Raw genomic sequence first — 10,658 nt, forward strand, 5'->3', positions numbered from 1 at the left:
TTCTGCTGCTCTGGACTGTATCCCACGGTAGGTGGCGGTAGTGAACCAATAAATAGTTGTATTGCTCGCCAGAAACCCAACAAGGCTGGCAGACAGTTGTTACCATGCAACGAGCAGACGCTTGCGAAAAGTACTAGCTACAAAATTGGCAAAATTGCCTGCTGCTGTATACATAGCGCGCGTGTGTGTATGTTGCTAACCTAGCTAGTTAGCTAGCCATCAATAAAGTTCCCAATGTTACAACATGGCAGACGGCTGGAGCACCGACACCGGAGAGGCTGCCTATCGTTCCCGGGATGCTGTCAAAAACCTTACAATTAAGTAAGTTGCAGTTGGCCGTTGTGTGGCTTTTTGTCCTTGCATTGCCATACAAGCAAGACACTGTCGTTAGCTAACGTTAGCTCTCAAAGCAGATGATGATAAACACCCAGTATATTGCTTGACCTGATCCCTGAGTTTGCCATGAAAACATGGCATTTAGCTAGCTAGAATCCTGTTTACTTTGTTTATATTTACAATGGTGTTTACAGGATCCGTATTCAGAGAGCCACCTCCACAGCAGCCCTCTCCCAACACCTTCAGCAGCAGGTTTGGACTCAACAGGAGAGGGGAGGCATTGAGCTGGACACCCTCAACTCACAGGCTCAATCAGGTGTTAACACTGTTTTGAAACAGGAAGATGATGTTAGGTGTTTTGAAACAGAAATATGTCAGATGCTTCTTAGTTGAGTAGATGTCATTTTCGTGGTGACTAGTTATGGACCACAACATCTTGGTTTTGTTTCAGCCAGAAATGATGAGGAGTTAGTGGTAGGCTGGCAGGAGAAGCTGTTCAGTCAGTGTCCTTATAACAAATAAGAATTTACTGTTTAGGATAGTTTGATGTTGCATAGTAAGGTGTGTGTGTGTGTGTGTGTGTGTGTGTGTGCACAATATGAAGTGGGTTTGTTCCAGAGTGAGTCAGTATGCCAGACTCCGCTGGAGAGACAATACCACACAGAGATCATGGCTCAGGAGCGGACCAGGGGCAGATGGAACTGCAGGAATTTCACCTACACCGATTCTGACTGCTACACCAATTGAGAAGGGGTGGTTTTCAACAGAATCTCCATTTCTGTAACGGTTCTGTAACCAAAGACGCTGGGAGTCAGGAAGCAAGTATAGAGGGAGGATTTATTAATAAATAGACATGAAACTAGAGACGAACAGTGTCTGGACAAGAGAAACAAAACAACAACAATGCAGACATGGGAATGAAACTGAGGAAGTGACAGATATAGGGGAGGTAATCAATGACGTGATGGAGTCCAGGTGAGTCCGATGAAGCGCGGGTGCGCGTAAAAATGGTGACAGTTGTGCGTAATGATGAGCAGCCTGGCGACCTCGAGCGCCAGAGAGAGGGAGCTGGAGCAGACGTGACAATTTCATTATTCAAAACAAAGCATTTACCTATTTTCTGTCCAAAAGAAACATTAGTGTTTTAAAGCTGTTTTTGATGTCCTCACTACAGCATTCCCAGAGTATGGTGACGCAGGTCAAGTCCAATCCTACCTTACTGGCACATAGGATGGCCAATGTCAGACACAGACGACAGGACAGACACCCAGTGTAGGTCCCTGTTACTCACCAAAGTGAATTATTTTTAAAGTGAATGTAATTGAAGCAGCATTGATGCGTCGTGCTGCTTTGAAGACAAACAGTGTACCGCTATGTTCACATTACACCATACCCTTGTATGCAAAATGTGTTTGTGGTATTCTGTTGGTCTGCAGTGACCGCACCATCCCCAAGTCCAGGCTGATTACCTGGGACCCCTCTGAGGACTTTGTGAAGACCAGCCACATGGTCAACACACCTGTACAGACCATACACATCATGGGGAACCTGGGACCAGCGGGCAAGTGAGTAGCACAAGGGGAAAAACCACTATGTAGCCTATACACTTATTACACTGCTTTGTATGTAATAACTTTGAAGTAGATTCCAATTCAGGCATTGAAAAGTGGCCTTTTATTATTGTATTTCTCAGACTTGGCCAAAAGGAGAAGGAATGCTTGTTGTGCACGATAAGAGCAGATGGAAATGGAGTGGTTACCATCAAACCAGACTTCAACAAAGGCAAGGTGCCCTACAGGCCAGTGACCCGCACCTGCTGAAGTCAAAATGTTTTACCCCTAGCTCAAGTAAGGGTCACTTACTTGGTAGCAGAATTCATATATTCCCAGCCATTTACTGTGTTATGTGTGTTTGCACCCAAGGTTGAGACGGAGGGGGAGAAGAGGGAGGTGTGGCGTCAGACCAGAGGAGACGGAACAGCAACAGTGCATATATAGACGTGAGTGACTGAGTGTGTAGTGTTATTCACTGTTGGTGCACTGTAATAATACTTAGTATTATAGTTCATAATATAGTTATGAATATAGTTCATAATAATAGTATTATAATTCATCCCAAAATCAAAACTTGGAAGATGTTTTTGTATCCCAAAGTGGCCTCATGTCAGATTTGTCCTTATGCATGTACATACAGTACACTGATTAAATATTATTATAGCCTTTCAGGCAGGTTAGAGTTTTTCCTATGACGATGACCTCTCCTCTCTTTTCCTCCTTTCAGCGTTATGTACGTCATAAAGACTACCTCAACAGCTTGGTTGGCCAGGACTGAAATGGTATGCATGTAGTTTGTGACAGATCTTTAACACAAGTTGTTTCGTCAGCAAAGGTCATCTCAAATCCAATTTTATTTGTCACATGCGCCGAATACAACCTTACAGTGAAATGCTTATTTACAAGCCCTTAACCAACAATGCGGTTTAAGAAAAATAAGTGTTAAGTAAAAAATAGATCATTTAAATAAAAGTAACAAATAATTAGAGAGCAGCAGTAAAATAACAATTGCGAGGCTATATACAGGGTGTACCGGTACAGAGTCAATGTGCGGGGGCACCAGTTAGTCGAGGTAATAGAGGTAATATGTACATGTAGGTAGAGGTAAAGTGACTATGCAGAGAGTAGCAGCAGCTTAAAACAGTGGGGAGGTGCAAAAAGTCTGGGTAGCCATTTGAATAGCTGTTCAGGAGTCTTATGGCTTGGGGGTAGAAGCTGTTAAGAAGTCTTTTGGACCTAGACTTGGCGTTCCGGTACCGCTTGCCATGTGGTAGCAGAGAGAACATTTTATGACTAGGGTGGCTGGAGTCTTTGATAGTTTTTAGGGCCTTCTTCTGACACCGCCTGGTATAGAGGTCCTGGATGGCAGGAAGCTTGGCTCCAGTGATGTACTGGGCCGTACGCACTACCCTCTGTAGTGCCTTGCGGTCAAAGTCCGACCAGTTGCCATACCAGGCAGTGATTCAACCAGTCAGGATGCTCTCGATGGTGCAGCTGTAGAATTGTTTGAGGATCTGAGGACCCATGACAAATCTTTTCAGTCTCTTGTGGGGGAATAGGCTTTGTTGTGCCCTCTTCACGACTCTTGGTGTGTTTGGACCAAGATAGTTTGGTGATGTGGACACCAAGGAACTTGAAGCTCTCAACCTGCTCCACTACAGCCCGTCGATGAGAATAGGGGCGTGGTTAGTCCTCCTTTTCCTGTATTCCACAATCATCTCCTTTGTCTTGATCACATTGAGGAAGAGGTTGTTGTCCTTGCACCACATTGTCATGTCTCTGACCTCCTTATAGTCTTTCTCGTCGTTGTCGGTGATCAGGCCTACCACTGTTGTCACCGGCAAACTTAATGATGGTGTTGGAGTCGTGCCTGGCCGTGCAGTCATGACTGAACAGGGAGTACAGGAGGGGACTGAGCATGCACCCTCGAGGTGCCCCCTGTTGAGGATCAGCGTGGCGGATGTGTTGTTACCTACCCTTACCACCTGGGAGCGGCCCGTCAGTTCCAGGATCCAGTTGTAGAGGGAGGGGTTTAGTCCCAGGGTCCTTAGCTTAGTGATGAGCTTTGGTGTTGGTGTTATCACCACTGGTGTTGATATCGTACTGGTGAGCAGATAACAATAACGCCCATTGCTGCATGTGGCTGGTTGCAAGCGACGGAATGCCGGTGTGAGGACCAACGATGGAGGTGAGGCGTCAGCAGTGTGAATCATTGGCCAAACAGAAACTGTTAACATTTCTTAACTCCAGCCACAATGGCAAGTGCTTCACGCTCTATCTGTGCATAATGTTGTTGATGAATTTCCTGCCAGTTTAGTTTGATCTTTTCCAGCCATGTGCGTCCTAGCAATGCTGGATGGTTGCCTTTCACAATGTAGAGTGATATCTTTACCTTCTGTTTGTTGAGCTCCACTGTAACAATCACACTTCCTCTCACTGGAACAATCTCACCGGTGTATGTTTTCAGCGTCATCTTTGTGGGCTGTAGTGTGAGGTGATGTAGTTTCTCCTTGTATACAGCCTCAGACAGCAAAGATATGGCTGCTCCAGTGTCCACTTGCATCCGTACTGCGTTTCCATCTAGTAGTGGTGTCACCCAGTATCCATTGTCTGAAATTGACATAACATGCAAAGATTCTTCCCCTTCAGACAGGGTATTATTTTGTTCATCCTCTGTGTGCTCCATTTTATGCACTTTCTTTTTGTACTTCCTGAAGTCGCTTTTCCTTTGTTCAGTACTTTTGTTTGATTGTGTCATTTTGTTTTTACATGCATGTTCGATGTGACCCTTTTTTCCACAACTTCTGCAGTCTAAGTCTCTGCACCAACACTCCTCTGCTTGGTGACCTGGTTTCCCACAGCGATAGCATGGCTTCCCACCTCCTGCCTTGTTTTTTTAAACTCCGTAGACACCTACCTTATGCACTTTGGTCGATGCACTTAGCTGTTGTGCGTCTTTATTTGCCATTTCAATTGACGTACTCGCTTCTATTGCTCTCTGCAATGTTAAGTTACTCTCAGTCAAAAGGCATTTCTGAATTGCCTTGCTGCGCATGCCACACACGAACCTATCACGTATAGTGTCACTCATTGATCGCCCAAATTCACAGTGTTCAGATCACTGTTTCAATACAGCCACAAACTGTGAGATTGATGCCCCTCCTCTTGATTTCTCTTATGAAACCATAATCTCTCTGCGATTATCAGTAGTTTGGGAGAATAATGTCCTTTTAAGGTAGCCACAATTTCATCATGTGATTTATCACCAGGTTTTTCAGGCGTTACTAGGCTGCGCAGAAGATTGAATGTTTTTCCTCCCATAACAGTCAAAAATGTTGGCACAACGACTTCTGCTTTAATTCCATGCCAACACAAAGTACTCAACGTTCTGTGTAAGAACTCCATTGTTCCACAGATTCATAAAATGTTCCTATATTTCCAATCAATGCAGACATTTTCAGTTTATTTTTCTCTCTCACACTTTTCAGACGATCCTTTACTCCCAGACCCTTTTTTTCCTTTCTTTTAACTCACGCTGACTTCACTTTCTCCCGCAGCGAAACTCTTCCTATCCCTCGAGGCTCTCGTTGCTGTGACATTAAAGGCTCGCTAGCATCACTCGACTGGCTAGCTCCACGTTTTGTTTGCGCCTTTCTACAGCCCCCCAAAATTACGAATTTACCTCAGACTTTCTGCAGAAGATGAGGAGCACAAACGTGAGAACGTTTCTTCCTCGTCGCCAGTTTTGTTGTATAGCACACTGTATTACTTATACAACTAATGTAAGGACAGGACATGAGACGGGAGTAGAAATTAACGTGGGCATTGTTTAATGCATTTCACAGGGAGAACATTCCGAGCATTTCAACGTAGGTAAGCAAGGGGGTTTACAGGTGCCTTAATGGCACAAAACTAGAATATCAATACACAACACTTCCGGGTTAGAGTCCCGCTCCTTGAAAGAGGCAGTTCTACCCTTTAGCTCAGTGCAGATGTTGCCTGTAATTCAATGGCTTCTGGTTGGGGTATATACGTACAGTCATTGTGGGGACGACGTCATCGATGCACTTATTGATGAGGCCGTTGACTAATGTGGTGCCATCGGAAGAATCCCAGGAACATATTCCAGTCTGTGCAAGCAAAACAGTTCTGTAGTTTAGCATCTGCTTCATCTGAGCACTTTTTTATTGACCGAGTCACCAATGCTTCCTGCTTTAATTTTGGCTTGTAAGCAGGAATCAGGAGGTTAAAATTATGGTCAGATTTGCCAAATGGAGGGCAAGGGAGAGCTTTGTACACATCTCTGTGTGTGGAGTAAAGTTGTTCTACATTTTTTTCCCCCTCTGGATGGACATTTAACATGCTGGTAGAAATGAGGTCAAACTGATTTAAGTTTCCCTCCATTAATGTCCCCGGCCACTAGGAGTGCCGCCTCTGGATGAGCGTTTTCCTGTTTGCTTATGGCGGTATACAGCTCATTGAGTGCGATCTTAGTGCCAGCATCGGTCTGTGGTGATGTGTAGACAGCTACCTAAAATACAGATGAAAACTCTCTAGGTAGATAGTGTGGTCTGCAGCTTATCATTAGATACTCTAGCTCAGGCGAGCAAAACCTTGAGGCTTCCTTAGATATCGGGCACCAGCTGTTGTTCACAAATATACATAGACCGCAACCCCTTGTCTTACCAGAGGATGCTTTTCTATCCTGCCGATAGTGTAAAACCTGCCAGCTGTATGTTATGATGTCGTTCAGCCACGACTCTGTGAAACATAAGATATTACAGTTCTTAATGTCCCGTTGGTAGGATATACGTGCTTTTAGTTTGTCTCATTTATTTTCCAGCTATTGTACGTTGGCTAACAGTACGGATGGCAAGGCAGATTAGCCACTCGTGGCCAAATCCTCACATGGCACCCCGATCTCCTTCTGCGAAATCTACATATTTTTTCCTACAAATGACGGGGATGAGGGCCTGTTCAGTGTGTCTGGAGTAAATCCCTCTCGTCTGACTCATTAAACAAAAATTATTTGTCCAATTCAAGGTGGGTAATCGCTGTTCTGATGTCCAGAAGCTCTTTTCGGTCATAAGAGACAGTAGCAGCAACATTATGTACAAAATAAGTTTCAATCAATGCGAAAAAAACAAACAAAATAGCATGGTTGGTTAAGAGCCAATAAAACGGCAGCCATCCTCTCTGGCACCAGTACAACTTTATTAGTCCATGTTACGGGGAACAAAAGGAATTTGTTTTTCTGAAGGGGTTGGTCACAGATCTGCCAGTTCAGATCAAATCACACGTTTTGTTGCCTGACTCAGGACTCAAACCAGTGACCTTTCAGTTACTGGACTAATTCTCTATCTTCCACCTTCTGACACTTCTAGCATGGGCTTCCTAGGCAAAGTTCCCTTTACACTATCCCATGTGCGTAGCAAACATGAGTCTGTCTTATGACCTGTTAATGAGGTAGTCCTGCGTGCAACTTTAAAATCAGTGTCACCCTCAGCTCAAGAGGGCATTACCTCTTGGTCTAATGGTCAAGACACTGGTTTTTCCCATGGGAGGCCCAGGTACAGATCCTGCCCATGAAATGTGCACACCTCTCCCAAAGCACAATTCCACTGCTTCCACCAATGTAGTGTTTTTTTGCAAACAGCAATGGTGTAATGCCCCTTTTTGTCTCAAACCCGGGTCTCCCTGCCCGTAGGCAAACAAATATATTTTAGTGAATTCAGGCAGTCGCCCCAAACAGGTTTTGGACCTGGGTCCATCAACTGTCAAGCCAACACCTTAAGTGCTACGCCAAGATGTCCAAACCTCTCGATGTTGTCGCTCGGTGTTGGATTAAAGTTGCTACAGAACGTGAGTCAGTTGAGACCTCCTTCCTTTGGGAGAGCATGCCTCCACACGTCTTTATAGCAAGTCTCTCACGTGTACACACATCTTTGATGGCTTCACAGGCACTTTCCCACTTCTGATACCAATGTAACAAATTTGGGGGTAGCTCCAACTGGGCCTCGAACCCCGGTCCAGCGACTAGCAAGCCAACCTTATCCATTACACCAAGAGATCAGCAGGTGGTAAGTGTTGGGTTAAGCTTGCTACAATATATACATATATAGGGCAATGTGTGATCTGGGTGAGGCAGCATTGCCACTTAGTGCTCCCAACACAGCAAAACACAATCTTTACCTTCTTTAACCTTAACTAACCTAAAGTCAAATACATTTAGACAAACCACCACGTGAGCAGCAAGTTTAGGGTTAATGGAGTGAAGTGGGTAATGGGTAGGACCACCAGTATGAACTATGTCTATACATGGATGGATGCTCTTCATCAACACCATCTTTTCTGTGAAACTAGATATCAGCAATCAATCAACAAGACTAATGAAATGGGGCAAATGAAGACATTAGAACTGCTAAAGGTAATATATTATATTCTGAAACCAATTTCTTACTGGTAGATTTTGTACATGATCTGTCAATCCTGAGAGCGACGCTCTCTCTCCTCTCCCCTTCTCCCCATCTCTCTTTTGCATGTGCTGGTGCGACGTTTCCCCTAGATCCAGATCTAGGATCAGCTTCCCCTCTCCAAACCTAACAAGGACCATTCGCGGGGGGATTCAAACCTGATTCAAAGCCAGGGTCTATTTGGGGAACTTGTCCCCTCCCCCACAACACTACACGTGGATGCGGCTTCCTCAGTTCACCATGCTCATAAAGAAAACAGCAGTGTATTTCAGCTGTAAGTATTTTGCAGTTACTAGCGATATTATTTTAAATGAATTTACCTAGCTTCGTTATTATTTAACAATAACTCGGCCAATGTAGCTGTAGCGGGCTACATTTCGTCGATGCATGGAAAAGTATTAGCTATGTTGAAGCATTATGTTAGCTTGCTAGCAGCTAGCTAGCGAGCCATTTTTCCTGGCTATACTGATAGGTTAATTAGCCAGCTAGCTGCTAAAGGTTGCTGGAGTAGACATTAATACATTTCGGAATGGATTATTATTGCATTGCTTATCTTTGCTATGATGTCTTAGATGTTCTCATATGGAAGAATGTTGTGTTGCGCATAATGTTAAATAACTCCATAGGAGTAATGTTAAACTAGCTACTGGTAGCTACCTACATTGTAATGCAAATGTGGTCCTAGCTCGGTTGCTTTCCTGTGGCATGCCGAGTTATTTGCACAAGTCACAATGTGAGACATTTTGTTTAGAGGTGATTGTATTTTGAAATGGCAGCTAGGGATAGGCATTTGCTATTCAAATATGGATATCACTATTCACTATCACTATTCACTATTCAAATATGGATATCCGGAAGGTCCAAATACATTTGTTTGTTTGTTGTGAAAACATGTTTTATTTGCTGCAGGACTGGTAGAGACAGTGCGGTGCTAGAAGGGAAGGTTTGATTGGGAGAGACAGTTGTTGCTGTCATAGGTAATCTGTCATACTATACATGTATTAATGACATGTCTATTTTAAAATTGTTCTCCTCAGAACATGGATAAAAGCAGGAATCTCTCTTGCCAGGGTATGTAAGCCAACCGTCAACCACCCCTCATTTCCTGCATTTTAAAGTTGCAAAATCAATTTTTGACCTGCAATTGAATGATATATACCCATTGATTCTTGAAGAATATAACTTATAAATGCCTCATGAGCTTAGTTCAACAGTTGTACCCCATCAGAACTCTGCATATAAGCTGAGTTTTACTTCAATGTGGGTAAACAAAGTAAATGTAAACAAACACTCTATAGCCTCAAAACATGGTTAAACATGGATCAATCCACTAATGGGAGGGAAATGTAGCCTCAAAATGAGCTGTTATTGGCAGAGAGATTTCAAACTCTTTGTAATTGGTCTATTAACTTAGACCACCTGGTGACGTCACCAAGCAAGCCAAAGCCCCACCAATGCAAAACCTGCTGATTTAGAATGTCTTATGTAGATTGTGTAGATCATCAGCTGTTGTACAAATATGATACAAAACACCAGCTGAGTGACACCGGCTGCATCAGTGAGTATGAACCTGACAGCAAAAGCTCGAATGACAGATGTTCAGAACTCACTCAGCCTGGTAATTCTGAGACGGTAGACACCGGCTGCTTTCGTAAGCAAGGGAACATCCGCAGTCTACCGTCAAACTTACCAGGCTGAGCAAAAATGTAATGTCGTTGCTTGCTAATATGTGGATTTGTTGTTACTCTTATGTATGTTCCATCCTTTTGTGTTTTTCAGGCAAGCCTGGGAAAGAACTGAGAAAACGTACTAAAGAGTCAAGACAGACACCAGAAAGAGGCCCAAGAAGACTTGGATGCAGGAACAGAGGACAGCGAGGGATGTTCAGAACTCACTCAGTCCGGTAAGTTGGTGAGGGTACACTTCGAGACTGCTTACCTGACACGGAGGAAGTCTATTCTTTTTATCTCCTCTCCCTTACCTTCCCTATGCCCCCCTCCCCTATTGTGTTGGACCGTCATGTGTTTTAATTGTTTCTTTGTTTACGATTAGGTTTGGAGAATGACTTCTCAACCCAAGACTAAGAGCAGCTGTAAGAAAGCATCAGTTTGGAAGCATTTGGGAAAATGTAAAGTGCTAAAGAAGGTTCCCGGCAAAGAGGATTGACTGTTATGGGTCAGAGCCAGCTCTCACAAACAGCACATGGAAAGACATGAAAACCTGGTGCACAACAAAATGCAAAGAAAAGGCTCTCCGCAGCCGGTAAAAGGCTAGCATGCCACGAAGATGAAGTTCA

The 10,658-nt window shown here is 43.9% G+C and overlaps 1 long non-coding RNA gene across 2 annotated transcripts; it reads left to right on the forward strand.

The window, feature by feature from the left end:
- The first annotated feature begins 61 nt into the window (after nucleotides 1-61).
- Nucleotides 62-10,586, forward strand: LOC121842862. Of its 2 annotated transcripts, none has more exons than XR_006081341.1 (9): nucleotides 62-321; nucleotides 531-652; nucleotides 941-1,608; nucleotides 1,773-1,901; nucleotides 2,030-2,183; nucleotides 2,259-2,335; nucleotides 2,617-2,671; nucleotides 10,142-10,265; nucleotides 10,415-10,586. It is a non-coding gene; the product is annotated as an uncharacterized LOC121842862 (long non-coding RNA). The 2 variants fall into 2 exon arrangements; XR_006081340.1 differs by having other exon boundaries at nucleotides 2,030-2,123.
- Nucleotides 10,587-10,658: the final 72 nt, after the last annotated feature.

The sequence above is a fragment of the Oncorhynchus tshawytscha genome, unplaced genomic scaffold (genome assembly GCF_018296145.1).
Source record: "Oncorhynchus tshawytscha isolate Ot180627B unplaced genomic scaffold, Otsh_v2.0 Un_contig_3296_pilon_pilon, whole genome shotgun sequence".
Taxonomy (NCBI): Eukaryota; Metazoa; Chordata; class Actinopteri; order Salmoniformes; family Salmonidae; genus Oncorhynchus; species Oncorhynchus tshawytscha.